The sequence below is a fragment of the Pteronotus mesoamericanus genome, unplaced genomic scaffold (assembly GCF_021234165.1).
Source record: "Pteronotus mesoamericanus isolate MK-2021 breed Mesoamerican mustached bat unplaced genomic scaffold, CSHL_Meso_final scaffold_36, whole genome shotgun sequence".
NCBI classification, from domain to species: Eukaryota; Metazoa; Chordata; class Mammalia; order Chiroptera; family Mormoopidae; genus Pteronotus; species Pteronotus mesoamericanus.
Window position 1 is genome coordinate 2,315,837 of NW_026555313.1, and position 13,303 is coordinate 2,329,139.

Below are 13,303 nucleotides of genomic sequence, written 5' to 3' on the forward strand. Positions count from 1 at the left end.
CTCATTTAAAAAAAAACCCCACAAAAAACTCAGTATGAAAGTAGTCTCAAATTCAGGAAGCTGCCCATAGAGATCAGAAAGAAGATTTTATTTAAAAAATATATGTTTTCTTGTCTCCCTTTAGATGGGCCTTAATTCTATAAAACCACCAGACTTAGGAAGTATGTGGGGCTCAGTAGATCCATCTTTAAAATTTATGGAGGGGAAGAACTAAATTCTCCTAGCTAAGAAAATAAAAGAAGAGAAATATTATTGGAAAAATTAAGTGTGTAGATTGACTAGAGGAGCATGAATAGAACATTTGGGACAACATTAAATTTGTACATAACTTTCCCCACGATAATTGGTAGGCTTTTTCGCAGGGTGACTAGAAAACTTGTTACCTCTGAATTGACAAATACGCCTCAATCAGTTTATATTAGTAGTTATCTTTAACAATATTAGCTACAGAAGCATTGTATATAAGAACACCTACAATTATCTGCTACCAGCTCTGAAGCCGCAAGAGACAATATTCATAGCCTTTTTCTTGTAAGCCAGTGGCAGCTCAAAATATACATACCCAGAGTAGTGGGATTGGGGGGTCAGTGGTTGGGATACCAGGCGGAGGGATCTGCAATGGGTTTTCAAAACTCACTATATGAGAAATCCAGCCTTTTGTGACCTGGGTGTATTTCACAACATTTAAAATAATTTAATCTTGAACATTCAGTGCAGATAGTCTATATAGATGATGGCATAGCAATGGCACAAACTATTTCCACAGTTCAGTTTGTGACATATTTTTAAGCAAATATCCTATTAATACTCTGGAGGTCAGTGATTGCATATTCAAAGAATCTCACTCTGCAATAAAACCTTTATCAAGATTTAATTACCATGAAAGCAGAAAAGCAGAGGTAATTGCAATCTTTACAGTAAATTGTAATTAAAACCCATGTGAGTTACCCACAAATATTTAGGACATTATTTAATTGAACCCAAGATAAAAATAAAAGCTAGTGAATGGCAAAGTTCATTATGCAACTTTCAATTCATATAACAGCCTAATAATTGCTCAAAGAGCCAGGAATATTTAAACACACTCATGTGTATATGTAATTTATGTAATAAAGCATGTCTGCATTATTTTGTTTTTACATATAAAATATGTATGCATAGCTATAGGGGTGAGTATTTATGAAATGTTATTTTTACATTTTTACAAAAACAGAAAAAAATTTATATTTTTACAAAAACAGAAAAAGATTTTCGTGAAAAATTTCATCTTCTTTGAACTAGGCTTATGGAATTTCATATTCTGCTCTCCTGTGAGTTCCATTTTATCCTTTAGAATCCAAAAAATGGGACTTTTATAATATAAAGGCATTGAGCTTCCTTGCTTGGCTTATGAAATTCTGTAGTGATATTCCCAGGAATAAACCCCATGAAGTGATTTGTTTTATGAACAGTGATGTCCAAAAACCATGAATGCCCTCTGAAAACCTGTGGAAAATTATTAAGCTTTCTTTGATGATTCATTTTATCTTTAACTGCACATACTTGGTAATGAAGTTGAAGAAAAGGAACACATATCATTTGCTCAGAGAATGCACAAAATAAAGCAAAATGGCTGAGTGCTTTGGGTGGTCTGGAAGTGCCAGGTAAGCTTCATATACTTATGTTTCATACGTTTTGAAGACATATCTTAAATATTATTTTATCCTCCAGGGGTGTCCAACCTTTTGGCATTTCTGGGCCACGCTGGAAGAAGAGTTGTCTTGGGCCACATATTAAATACACAAACACTAATGAAAGCTGATAAGGAAAAAAAGGTTTTAAGTAAATTTACGATTTTGTGTTGAACCACATTCATAGTAGGCCATGAGTTGGACACCCCCATGGGTATCAAGGTTTATGCCCTTATATTACAGAAATAGGATTTGGCTACTTTCTAGCTATTGATAAATACCTAATGTAAAGGAATAGAACTCAGGGCATTTTTAGTTTAAGGAGGAAAAATTAGTAGAAACATCAGAAACTAAGACTGTGTTAAAATATAAACAAACAAAAAAAGAGAAAGCTATGAGTTTCTACAAATGTATATAAGCATGGTTTCAGGTGGTGGAGAAATACCTTGCTCTTATCTATCAATGTCAATGTGGTAATGCATATATAGAAATCAAAATATTCAGAGGGAGCAACGGGTAATAATCATAGGCACAAAGCAAAAAAAGATGTGACCTCATTGTAAATTAATGGGCTCCGAATCAACAGTCTGAATGCCCACACTAAGAAAAGAATATTTCCCACTGAAATATGAATATGATGTTTCATATTATTGTTAGACCCACAGTATTTACTACTAAGTTCTATAAAATATTTTTAAGGCTAGTGGCACCAAGAAAACTGCCAAATCTACGGTCCATTCTGATCATGAGTGTGTAGTGTGTCCCTGACAATGGCCCCAAACAGTGGTCTGTGGGAAGGTGAAGAACTTGCTCTCTGTAGTGTGATCATTAGCAGTACCTGGACTCCTTGTTCCCTTTATATAGCTGGCATCCCTAATTGTATCCAAGTACTTACTGACCAGTTCATGTTTTGGGGTCATAAAAACTCTTGGGAGTATTTAATTAATAAAAATTGTATGAAAGAAGACCTTGAAAACAAATGCTTGACACATTCTTCTTATTGAGAGGATTGAAGGGGAGGAGAATTGAACACTTTCTGAGCTGAATGCTTTGACACTTTGAATCTTCAAGGAGTGCAACAGAAGAGACTCAAAATGTTAGCAGCTATGCTAAAACATGGACAAATTAATGCTTGCTTTAAATTGCAAGGCAACTGAGCAGGAAATTGGCCTAATTCTCTGCTTTTAATATCATCACACCTTTTGGCTATTCAAGTCTGCCAAGAAGCAACACCTAAAATGAGATTAGACATGCATGAGATTTACTGGAGGAAATGCCTGTGAAAGATAAGAGGGGAGGTAGCAAGAGGAGGCAAGGAGAACTTTCAAATAAATACAGGTCTGACACCTGAAAAATGATAGAGGGAAGGAAGGGTTAGGTGGGAAAGTACTCAGCTTGAAGCTCAGTTCTGAGAAGGTTCATGGCATGTCTATGAGAAATTCCAGAGCCATATTTTTATCCTACATTGGGCACCAATGTTATGTTCAGTCCTCATTGTGTCCAGTCATTAGCTGAGAGCAGCCATGAGGAAGCATGGCCTGGTGTAAATGCTGCAGTGGATCTGCAGGTGTAGAGTTGGAGCTGTCAGTCAATGCCACTTGCCACTCTTTGTAGCAGGTTCTCTTGAAGGAAATCTGAGCATGAATTTCCTCCATGGATTATACAGGTACATGGCACTTAGCATAACATTTCCTTTTAAATTCTCTGTTTTGAACAAGGATATGAAATTTTCTTCAGTAAGTATTTGAGGGGATGGATTTCTACTATGATTATTTTAACTAGATTGTTTTAACTAGACCCTAACTCTGTTCTAATTGCTTCCAACTAACTGCACATTGTTGTTATGGGCTTTATGCACAGGTACTAGAGACAGATTTTTGAAGCAGATTTTAATATAATGTAACATCTTCCTTTAATGAAAATTGCTCTAAATGCAGTTAAGTTTTCTCTTTAGGCAATATAGTAAGGTTTAATAATGGAAGGACTCTGGATATTCTTCTGAAATGGTCTCACCTGTAAGTTATATTATAGCAAGAATCCCTAGAATCAATGGGGCACAAAGCCACAGATAGCTGCCAATATTTGATCACAGAGTGACAAATTCAGACTTGCCATGCTTAGTATGCTCTCTTTGACTGGGACCGAGATATTTATCCATTGCTACTCTGAGGTTTTTGTTTTTTTTTTTTGTCCTGAGAGATTTAGCATATGCAGCAACATATCATTGATTGTGGACAACCAGGATAGTTGAAAGAAAGCTATTTGGATTATTATAGAGAAAACTGTTGGCAGGTGTGTGTCCTGAATAAGTAAACAAGTTGATAATTACACACCTGGAACTCAAAGAGCAAAAATGTGGATGATCACTTGCTGGAGTGGAGGCTGATCACTACAGTTGTTTTAAATGAGTCTACATATGGTTCATACTTCTTGTTCTAAATTCATTGGCAGAGGAATGTGGCTCAGAAACCATGGCACTACGTTAAATTATATAACAAATCTCTTCCAACTATGCATGGATTTGTGTCTGAATTATATTTTCTACCACACTAGATCGCTTTGTGCATAGTATCAACTATTTGGCACAAGAGGATACAGCAATGATCCTAACTCATTCTCAGAGGAATGGTTTAAGAAAAAATTTAGTAGAATAAAAAGGTTTGGATGAAAGTTTCTTTTTCATTCCAAAAGCATTCATTCAATAATTTAATGTTATTGAGGAGCTACTATGTGCCAGAATATATGGAAGATGTACAGTCAAAATTAAATATGTCCATGTTTTTGAAAAACACAGCTTGAAGACAAATTTTCAGAAAGCTAACTATTAGCTAGGGTGGTAAGCAATGGTTCCCATTTTCCGCAGTGAATTCTGACTGTTACAGAGTGAAGGTGATCGTATCTCAATGCTGCTTAAGATTCTTTGGTTTCTTCATAGTTTTCAGGAAAAATGACACATTTCTTTGCCTAAAATTGATAACTAACATTTATTGAGTGCTTACCATGTGAAGGGTACTGTTCTAAGTGTATATAGATTAATTCACTTTAACCTCACAAAAATCCTGATAAGGTACTTTACAGATAAAGAAAATGAGGCATAGAGAGATTAAATATCTTTTCCAATATAAAATAGTACATGGTGGAGAGTTAGGATACAATCTAAGCAGTTTAGTTTCAGAGCTGTAATTGAACCTGTTACTCTATGTAACAAAACAGTCACAGCTTTGTCATGGATGAGAATTAGAACCATCTCTATCCTGTATCCAATTGTATATTCCTCTAGGCATATCAACTTCTTGTCATGTTGTTTCACACATTAGTGCTTTTGTGCAAACTATTCTTTCCCTCTGTTTTAATTCAACATGGTTTATTTAGCTCTTGCTTTTTTCTTTTTTTTGCCATGACAATTCAAGATACTGGGGATCATTACACCTATTAAAATAAATGCATTTTCCCCCTTTATGTAGGTTACAGACTACAGGGATTTGAAACGAAATAAGGAGAAGCTACAGTATAGAATGATAGGTGGAAGTAAATAATGATGCGTTTATAATTGTGGCATTATCGTGAGAACTGAAGTGTCCAGGAATCATACATGAGGTGTACAATTTGAGCTTGAAGGGTTAGCGGAGGCTGAAGGTCTAACTGACAGCTGAATGCCTGGAAATTTTGACTTTCCATACCTGGCTAATCCCTAGACATCTGTCAAGGCTCAATTTTTTTCTTTGAGAATCCAATCTTTTTCCCAGTCTGATTAAAATGACTTTTATTGATGCTCCCTTAACAATTTGAACACACAATACTTTATTATCTCACACTGCTATTTTTTGCTATTTTTAAAATTTTTTATTGCCTGTCTTTTCTCCCACTAAACTTAAAGCTCATCGAGGGCAGAAAATAATTCCTTGTTTACATTTGTGCCCACTATATCTACTACAGTACTGGTTTAGCATCCACCTGCTACATGTTTGCTAATCAATAAGGAAGTCATTGAAGATGAAGCAAGAAGTAGAATGATATTAGTTCGAGGTGGGTTGTTAGTATCTTGCCAATGATTTAAATTTTTTTCCCTAGATAATTAGATCTCCTTAGAGTTGGTAATAAAAAGTCATTTTGTGTTCCATTCATATTATGTATGTATTTGCATCCTTGAGTCCAAATGGTTTGCTAGGTTGTTTAAAACATACCTTTCCGCAGCTGCTGGTCTGCAGCTGTTCCGGTGGTGGCAATTGTGGCATTGCTCTGTGTGAGAGGAATTGTTACATGATTAAACACCTCTTTCTTAGCAAAACAGAAAATGAGCATGTGTGTGACCAACACAAGGAAAAAAAATAACCAAGAATACCATTGATGAGACTAAAGTAATAAGTTTTATCCTTAATGGACTAGTTTGCTTTATTTGTCTCTATAACCAGGTGTTGCCACACACATGTTGGCCACTTGCCCTAAAGATATATGACTTTGGTTATAAAGAGAACCACATGAGAAAGCATGTGTGGATCATCCCAAATCAATTTCCACTCATGTAACAACAACTGTCATGTATGTATGTTAGCTATGGTGAGCCAATAACTTCATTTTACCTTCACATATGCAGGGCAGCTTATTTTACACATAAATTCTCTATACCATTCTGCTTAAAACTAAAGTGATGTAAGTCAGTTAGAGAAAGACAAATACCATATAATTTCACTCATAGGTGGAATCTAATGAACAAACTGAATGAACAAGCAAAATAGAGGCAGACTCAGAGAGCGCAGGCTGACAGCTAAGGTGAGGGGAGGCTGGGGGTGGAGGGATTGAGCAGAAGGGAACAAGGACTCACGGACATGGGCAACAGTGAGATGATTGTCGGAGGAGGGAGGGATAAGAGAGCTAATGGCTATGGAAACAAATACAACAAAAATTTTTAAAAATTGTAACTCATAAAATTTTTTATGGAATTAAAAAAATAAAGTGACAGGTAAACTCCCAGGGTTACTTAACATCAACATCATCATAGACTTAAAAAGTTATTAGAATTAATCCAGTGTCCTTGAATTGTCAAAAAATTTATGTGATTTATATGTGCTTTGATAAAATGATTTTCCTCAACTCTCCCCACTTACATAGTTAGTTATATTGACTTACAGAAAGCTTATTTATTGTTTAATTCTTATCCTAGTCATAGCATTAGAACATACTATTTACCTTCTATTAACTCAAACTAGGACCATGAAACTGTTTTTTTCTGAAAATAACTCATCATCAGGTATTTATAGATTCTAGGGACTTTTAATTTGGCAAGAATAAAAATTACTTAGGTTAGTTTCTTAAAAAAAACAGTATGACTATGATAAAATAATCATTATGGGTGCTTTGTAGAAAAATGGCAATAAAATTAGGAATAAAAGCTGAAGATTTTCCATTTGGTTAGTGTTAGAATATCATGCGCATTATGTTGCAAGGAACTTCTGGGGAACTTAGATTCTCCCTAGAAATAGTGTTTTATAATAAAGAACAGAGTGTTCGTTTTTACTGTCAACCACTGCCTAATCATTTATCGGATATTTCTTACTTAGGTCATTAGGTTACAGTGATCCCAAGGCTATTTTTGGCGACACATATAAAGTGTATAGAGATAAATTTATCCTGTGCTATATGTCTGATAAGCTGGTTGAAAAGATTCAATCAGAGATGTGACATGCTGTGATAGGCATAGACAGAGTATTGATTTTCACTCACTGTGCATAAAACACAGTTCACTCTAAGAATCCTGTTGAAAGGGTGCTTTAAATTGCCCAGTAAGTAGATACTACTCATGGTCACAGGTATTTGAGCATACTTATCAAAAAATAAACTTCATTCTTAATTTCAGGTGCTTTTAATATTAATCAAGAATAAAAGAAAAAAGTCAACTAGATTTTACTGTCTTCTCTTCAACGTATTAGTGCTCCAAAGAATAATAGTATAAGAGCTCCTGCTCTCCCAAAACTTACAGTTTATTTGGAAAAAGACATTAATAGCTATTAGGCAATAAATGATTCAAACATACATATGCTCATCTGCCTTTGTTCCCTTATTTGCCAGATGCAGCACACACACTTCAATTAAGGAAAATCTTAACAAGATATAGTGAGATATAATTAGAATGGTTTGCATGACATCCTGATAACCTGACATCAAGGAAAAATGGACTCGATGTACATGGGTGAACAATGATGACTTCACTGTATTAGTCACCGGGGACAGTAGATGCTGTTGAGTGAGCGTGTGTACTGTGTGGTCATCACATTCAAAATGAGTGAGTAAGTAGAGCAACAAATCTGCATCAAATTTTGTGTTAAAAAAATTTTTTTTGTGTTAATCTTGAACATTCCTCTGTGGAAACTATTTGAATATTTCGGAAGGCCGCAACTATGGGCAACTAACAATTGGCAGCTTCATCACGTCTCATGCAGGGTTTTTTGTGCAAAATAGCAAATCACCCAGGTGACTCAGAACCCCTACAGCCCAGAATTGGTGCCCTGTGACTTCTGGCTTTTCCCCAAACTAAAATCACTTTTGAAAGGGAAGAGACTTCAGACCATTGATGAGATTCAGGAAAATACAACAGGGTAGCTGATTGTGCCTGGGAGAACTGTGTGAGGTCCCAAGGTGCCTACTTTGAATGGGGCTGAGACATCATCCTGCATGCAATGTTTCTTGTATCTTCTTAATAAATAATGTCTTAATAAATGTCTCTATTTTTCATATTAAATGGATGGATACTTTCCAGTCAGACCTTTTATATTGTGTGTACTTTGGGAAGAAATTCAGTGATGATGGTATCTGATTAATAGGAAAGGTCCAATGGCAGGTGGGAGAAAACCCCCTCGATGATGAGTGTTCAGTGCAGTAAAACCATACTGTATTTAATCTGGACTTTTGGGTCACTGATTCATTCATACTGGCTTTACATTTTCAAATGGGAACTATATACTAAAAAAACATCACAAATCATCAGGGAAATGCAAATCAAAACCACAGTAAGATATTACCTCATACCTGTTAGAATGTTCTTATAAAAAAAAAACAAGAAATAGCAGGTGTTGATGAGGATGTGGTAAAAAGGAAACCTTACTTTTGGTGGGATTGTAAATTGGTATAGCTACTGTGGAAAACAATATGGGATTTTCTTAAAAAATTAAAAATAGGACTACCATGTGATCTACAATTCTACTTCTGGGTATTTATCCAAAGAAAATGAAAACACTAACTTAAAATGATATATGCACACCCATGTTCATTGCAGCATTATTTACAATAGGCAAGATATCAGAATAATCTGTGTCCATTGATAGATGAATGAAGATGTGATTATACACACACACACACACACATACACACTCACACATATATGACATACATAGATATCCCATATATATGATGGAACATTATTCAGCCATAAAAAGAATGAAATGTTGCCATTTGTGACAACATAAATGGACCTCAGAAGCATTATGCTAAGTGAAGTAAGTCAAGCAGAGGAAGACAGATATCATGTGATCTCATTTATATGTAGAATCTAAAACAAACCAAAGAACTCCCTTTCAAAGAAACTTATAGAGATAGAGGACAGATTAGTGGTTGCCAAAGGTGAGTGTTGGGGTTGGGTTAAATGGGTGAAGGGCATCAAAAAGGACAAATTTGTAGTTATAAAATAAGTCATGAGGATGTAATGTACAGCATGGTGACCATAGTTTATAATACTGTATTTCATATTTGAAGGTTGCTGAGACAGTAAATCTAAATTTCTCATCACAATGAAAAAGGAGTTTTTGTAACTATGTAAGGTGGTGGATGGTAACTAGACTTGTTGGGGTGATAATTTTGCAACCTGACAAATATAAAATCTTTATGTTGTACACCTGAAACTAACATAATGTTATATGTCAATTATACCTCAGTAAAACACTGACCAACCAACCAAACAACAATAGCATCAAAAACATGAGAGATGTATTTGTCTCATGAGAGTTCTTTTTTAGTTGAAACACACTAAGCTGTCTACCATGCAGCATGAAAAAAATTTGAAATGGGGTTACATGAGTTAAATTCTTTGCAATTATGATTTCATGTTCCCTTTAAAAATTATTAATGTTTGACAAACCAAAATCTATTCAAATATCAGCATTTTAGGAAAATTGTGAAGAAGTAGATAAAACATCATGACAGTATACATTTATTCTGAATAATTTTAAGCTATGGCTCTGTTTTTGTTTATAGAAGTACAGTCTTTTTCTTAGTCTCTTTCTAGTTCAAAATTTTGCAGCACTGCATTTGATATTTTCTGTTGTTAAATGAATTGAGAAGATAGTTGGTTTCCACATGCCAAATGTTTTTTGAAAATATGATATAATGGTGGGAAGAACCTCAGTTTTCTACTGTTAGATGCTTTAACAGAACATAAAATTACAGTGATTAATTATGTTACTTAAAAAATAAATCTGTGCATTTTTGTAACACAAAATTTTAGCTTATTGACTTTGTTTCTATTTTTAAAATATTAATGTGCCCTGACATTGAAAAATGAAATGAGATTAAATAACTGTTGTGTCTGGAGTAACTCTACTCCAGACGGTAAAGCTGAGTTGGGAAGATGATGACTGGGAGATAAGTTCACCAGCAGCATCAAGAGAGGCTTCTCACATTTCAGAGACATTTCCATCCCTAAAAACCTTCCCTTAATAATACAATAAAGCCTGAACTAATGGGATACTTTAGATTTCCTATAATTAAACAAATCAGCTGAGTGCAGGACTAAATTTCCAGCTCTTTGCAGATATCTCTTTTTTCTAATTCAAGGGACATATAATCCTTTCCATGTACTTGACAAGGTGTATACACTATGCTTCCTTTTCCCTCTTAGTAACCCCTTACTCCCTCGAGTCTGCCAGGGAACCTTGAATTCTAGGGGCCCTAGAAGCTTAGGTTGCATCTTTACACTTTGACTCTACTCTTGGGCTAATATTTTGGCCTCCCTTTTGCTGCCCAGGAAGCAGGAGAGGATATATAGTTGCTAGGGCAGTGAAATCTTCCTCTCTTTCAGCAATAATATTTGGGGAGAGAGAGAGAGAAGGAGAGAGTGAGTGCTCAGGGCTAACATGTCTGCAGTACCAGGGTTTGGGAAGCCCTACAACTGGAAAGAGTCTAGGTCTAGGATGTACCTACACATGAATTCTGCACAAAAATGCAGTCTAGTTGGAATCTGTACTGTTCTTCTAGCCTCTTTATAGTAATAGTTAAAATCATTAATGAATTGGAGACTATTTCTTGAATTTTCTTTATTAATGCATTCATTTAATACTTTTCAAATGATCAAATATACTTTGGCTAATTTTTCTTACCTCTTTGAGATGTCATGTGCTACATGAGATACAATGATGGTCTGTCCCATAGCCTCTAGATCAGGGATCTGTTTGTCTGTCATCTAACATCCTGTTCACAACATACTCACACCCACTGTAGAGTGCACTAGCCCCTTTCAGTAATTACTTGTTAATTGATTGATTTACCAAAGAGACAGTCTACAGACACACATAAGTTAGCCAGCCCTAAATGGTATTGGGCTGGCCAAAAAGTCCATTTAGTTTTTTTCTGTAAAATAAAAGACACATTTTTTCTTTTCACCAATAACTTTATTGATTTGGGTATTTTGAGTATGTCAGCTATCTCTCCCACATAGTAAAACGTTGTTCTCAGTTAATGTCTTGATTTGATGGCTATCAACTTTAACTAGTCTGCCCAACCATAGAGCATCGTTCAGTGAGAAATCTCCAGCATAAAACTTTACAAATCGTTTTTGACACATTTGATCAGTCACAGCACCTTCTCCATACACTGCACAAATATTTTTCTGCATTTCAGTTGTGTTTTTACCTTTCTTGAAATAATAAAACATAACATGCTGAAAATGTTACATATTTTCTTCCATCTTCAATATTAAAATGGCCACACAAAAATTCACCAATTTTGATGTTTTTTAAATAAATGCTGATATGACAACTGTCACAATACAGTATTAAAAAATGTTTTGAATGAAGTTAAAGACAACTAAGCACTACTGGAGCCATCTTATGGAAAAACCAAATGAGTTTTTTGGCCAGTCCAATAAAAGAAACAAGCTCCGCAAAACCAGAGAATAACCCAAAACTCTGGAACTGTGATGGCTCTGTGCATGGTTACAGCTCCTTACCCTCTCTCTATCCATGAAACCATCTTGAATTGGTCCAAGACAAAATAATTGACTCTTTTTTTATGTTGAGGATGGAACTTCTACATCCACTTTATTTATTTTTGATTGTCTTTTAATCCAAATCCTAAACCTGTTGGGTTTATATATAATATTTACATAAAATCATCCATTTGTAGGATCCGCAGTTATCTTTAGTATTTGTGATTACTTTGTCCTCTTGCTGCCCTTGTTTGCTCAATCTGAAAGCTAAACAGGCATCAATGAAGCTAAAGTAAAGCAATTAATTACAAAGGGCAAGAATATAAAAAAACCCATGACCAGCTTAAGAAAACACTGATAATATACTGTTAATAAAGTATTTTCCTAAATAAGTTTTTGAGTGATCTCACTGTATATTTTCTATAAGGAAGCCTGCAGCCAGACTTGGTGGAATGCTAATTCCAATTCTTTAGTAAATCCTATTATATAATGCTTTAGTTAAAAAAAAAGTCAGTTTTAGTTCTTATTGAGTAGATAAATAAATCATTTTTTCCTATGTAGAAAAAAAGGTAGCATCTCCCACCATCACTCCAGCTATCAGAGGACAGCCACCACAGAGATTTTTAATGGATGCAATACTTCCTTTATGAGGACATTTCTCAATGTCTTAGTTAAGGAAGTGTCCTACTGTCCCTCCATAGGGACAAATAAGGATGTAAATATTCAGGTTGTACATGCAAACCCTACTCCAACGTTGTAATTTTCCTAAGCCATTTATTTCTTCTTTTATATTAAGTCAGAGAGTGGTGACTCAACTTCATTGAAAGTAGTTCACTGCTGAGTCAATGTTTCTATCAGCTAATCAAGTAAACCTTACCTTCTCTGAGTAATAAATTCAATCCAGAGTTACTGCAAAGTAGAAGATATGCATATATATATATAGATAGATAGATAGATAAATAAATTGTAACAAGAAAAATATCATAAATACAGTATATAATTGAATTCTTAGGGTGTTAAACCTAGGAGGATGGAATATAACATTACAGCAGATTGCTGAATATATTAGTTTCTCCAGCACCCTTTGTTGAATAGTCTATCTTGTAGATGAAATTTTAAGTCTTTTGAAGTTTAGGAATATAAACTATATCTTTTCAGGTTAGACTCTACATTTATCCCCCTAGGTATGTTGATAACTGATTACAGATATAGGATTAGAAAACAATGAATGAAGTGTGATGGGTGTGGCCATGAGGAATTTCTTTGTAAGTTAATTACCTCTGGCCAGGGCACTGTCTTCAGTGGAAAGCCTGTCTCTTCCAGCAGAGGAAGAAGATCTGCTTACATAGTTGACCCTAGGACAGCACATGGGTTATGGGTGCTGTCTCACTGCGCAGCAGAAAATCCTCGTATAACTTTTGACTCCTCAGAAACTTAACTA

The 13,303-nt window shown here is 35.0% G+C and overlaps 1 non-coding gene and 1 pseudogene across 1 annotated transcript; one reads left to right on the forward strand and one right to left on the reverse strand.

Annotated features, from left to right (window-relative positions):
* The window catches only part of LOC129086088 (cold shock domain-containing protein E1-like), a 52,244-nt pseudogene that overhangs the window by 14,727 nt on the left and 24,214 nt on the right, over positions 1-13,303 (reverse strand).
* On the forward strand, positions 5,857-5,989 carry LOC129086189 (small nucleolar RNA SNORA41). Its single transcript, XR_008530792.1, has one exon. It is a non-coding gene; the product is annotated as a small nucleolar RNA SNORA41 (small nucleolar RNA).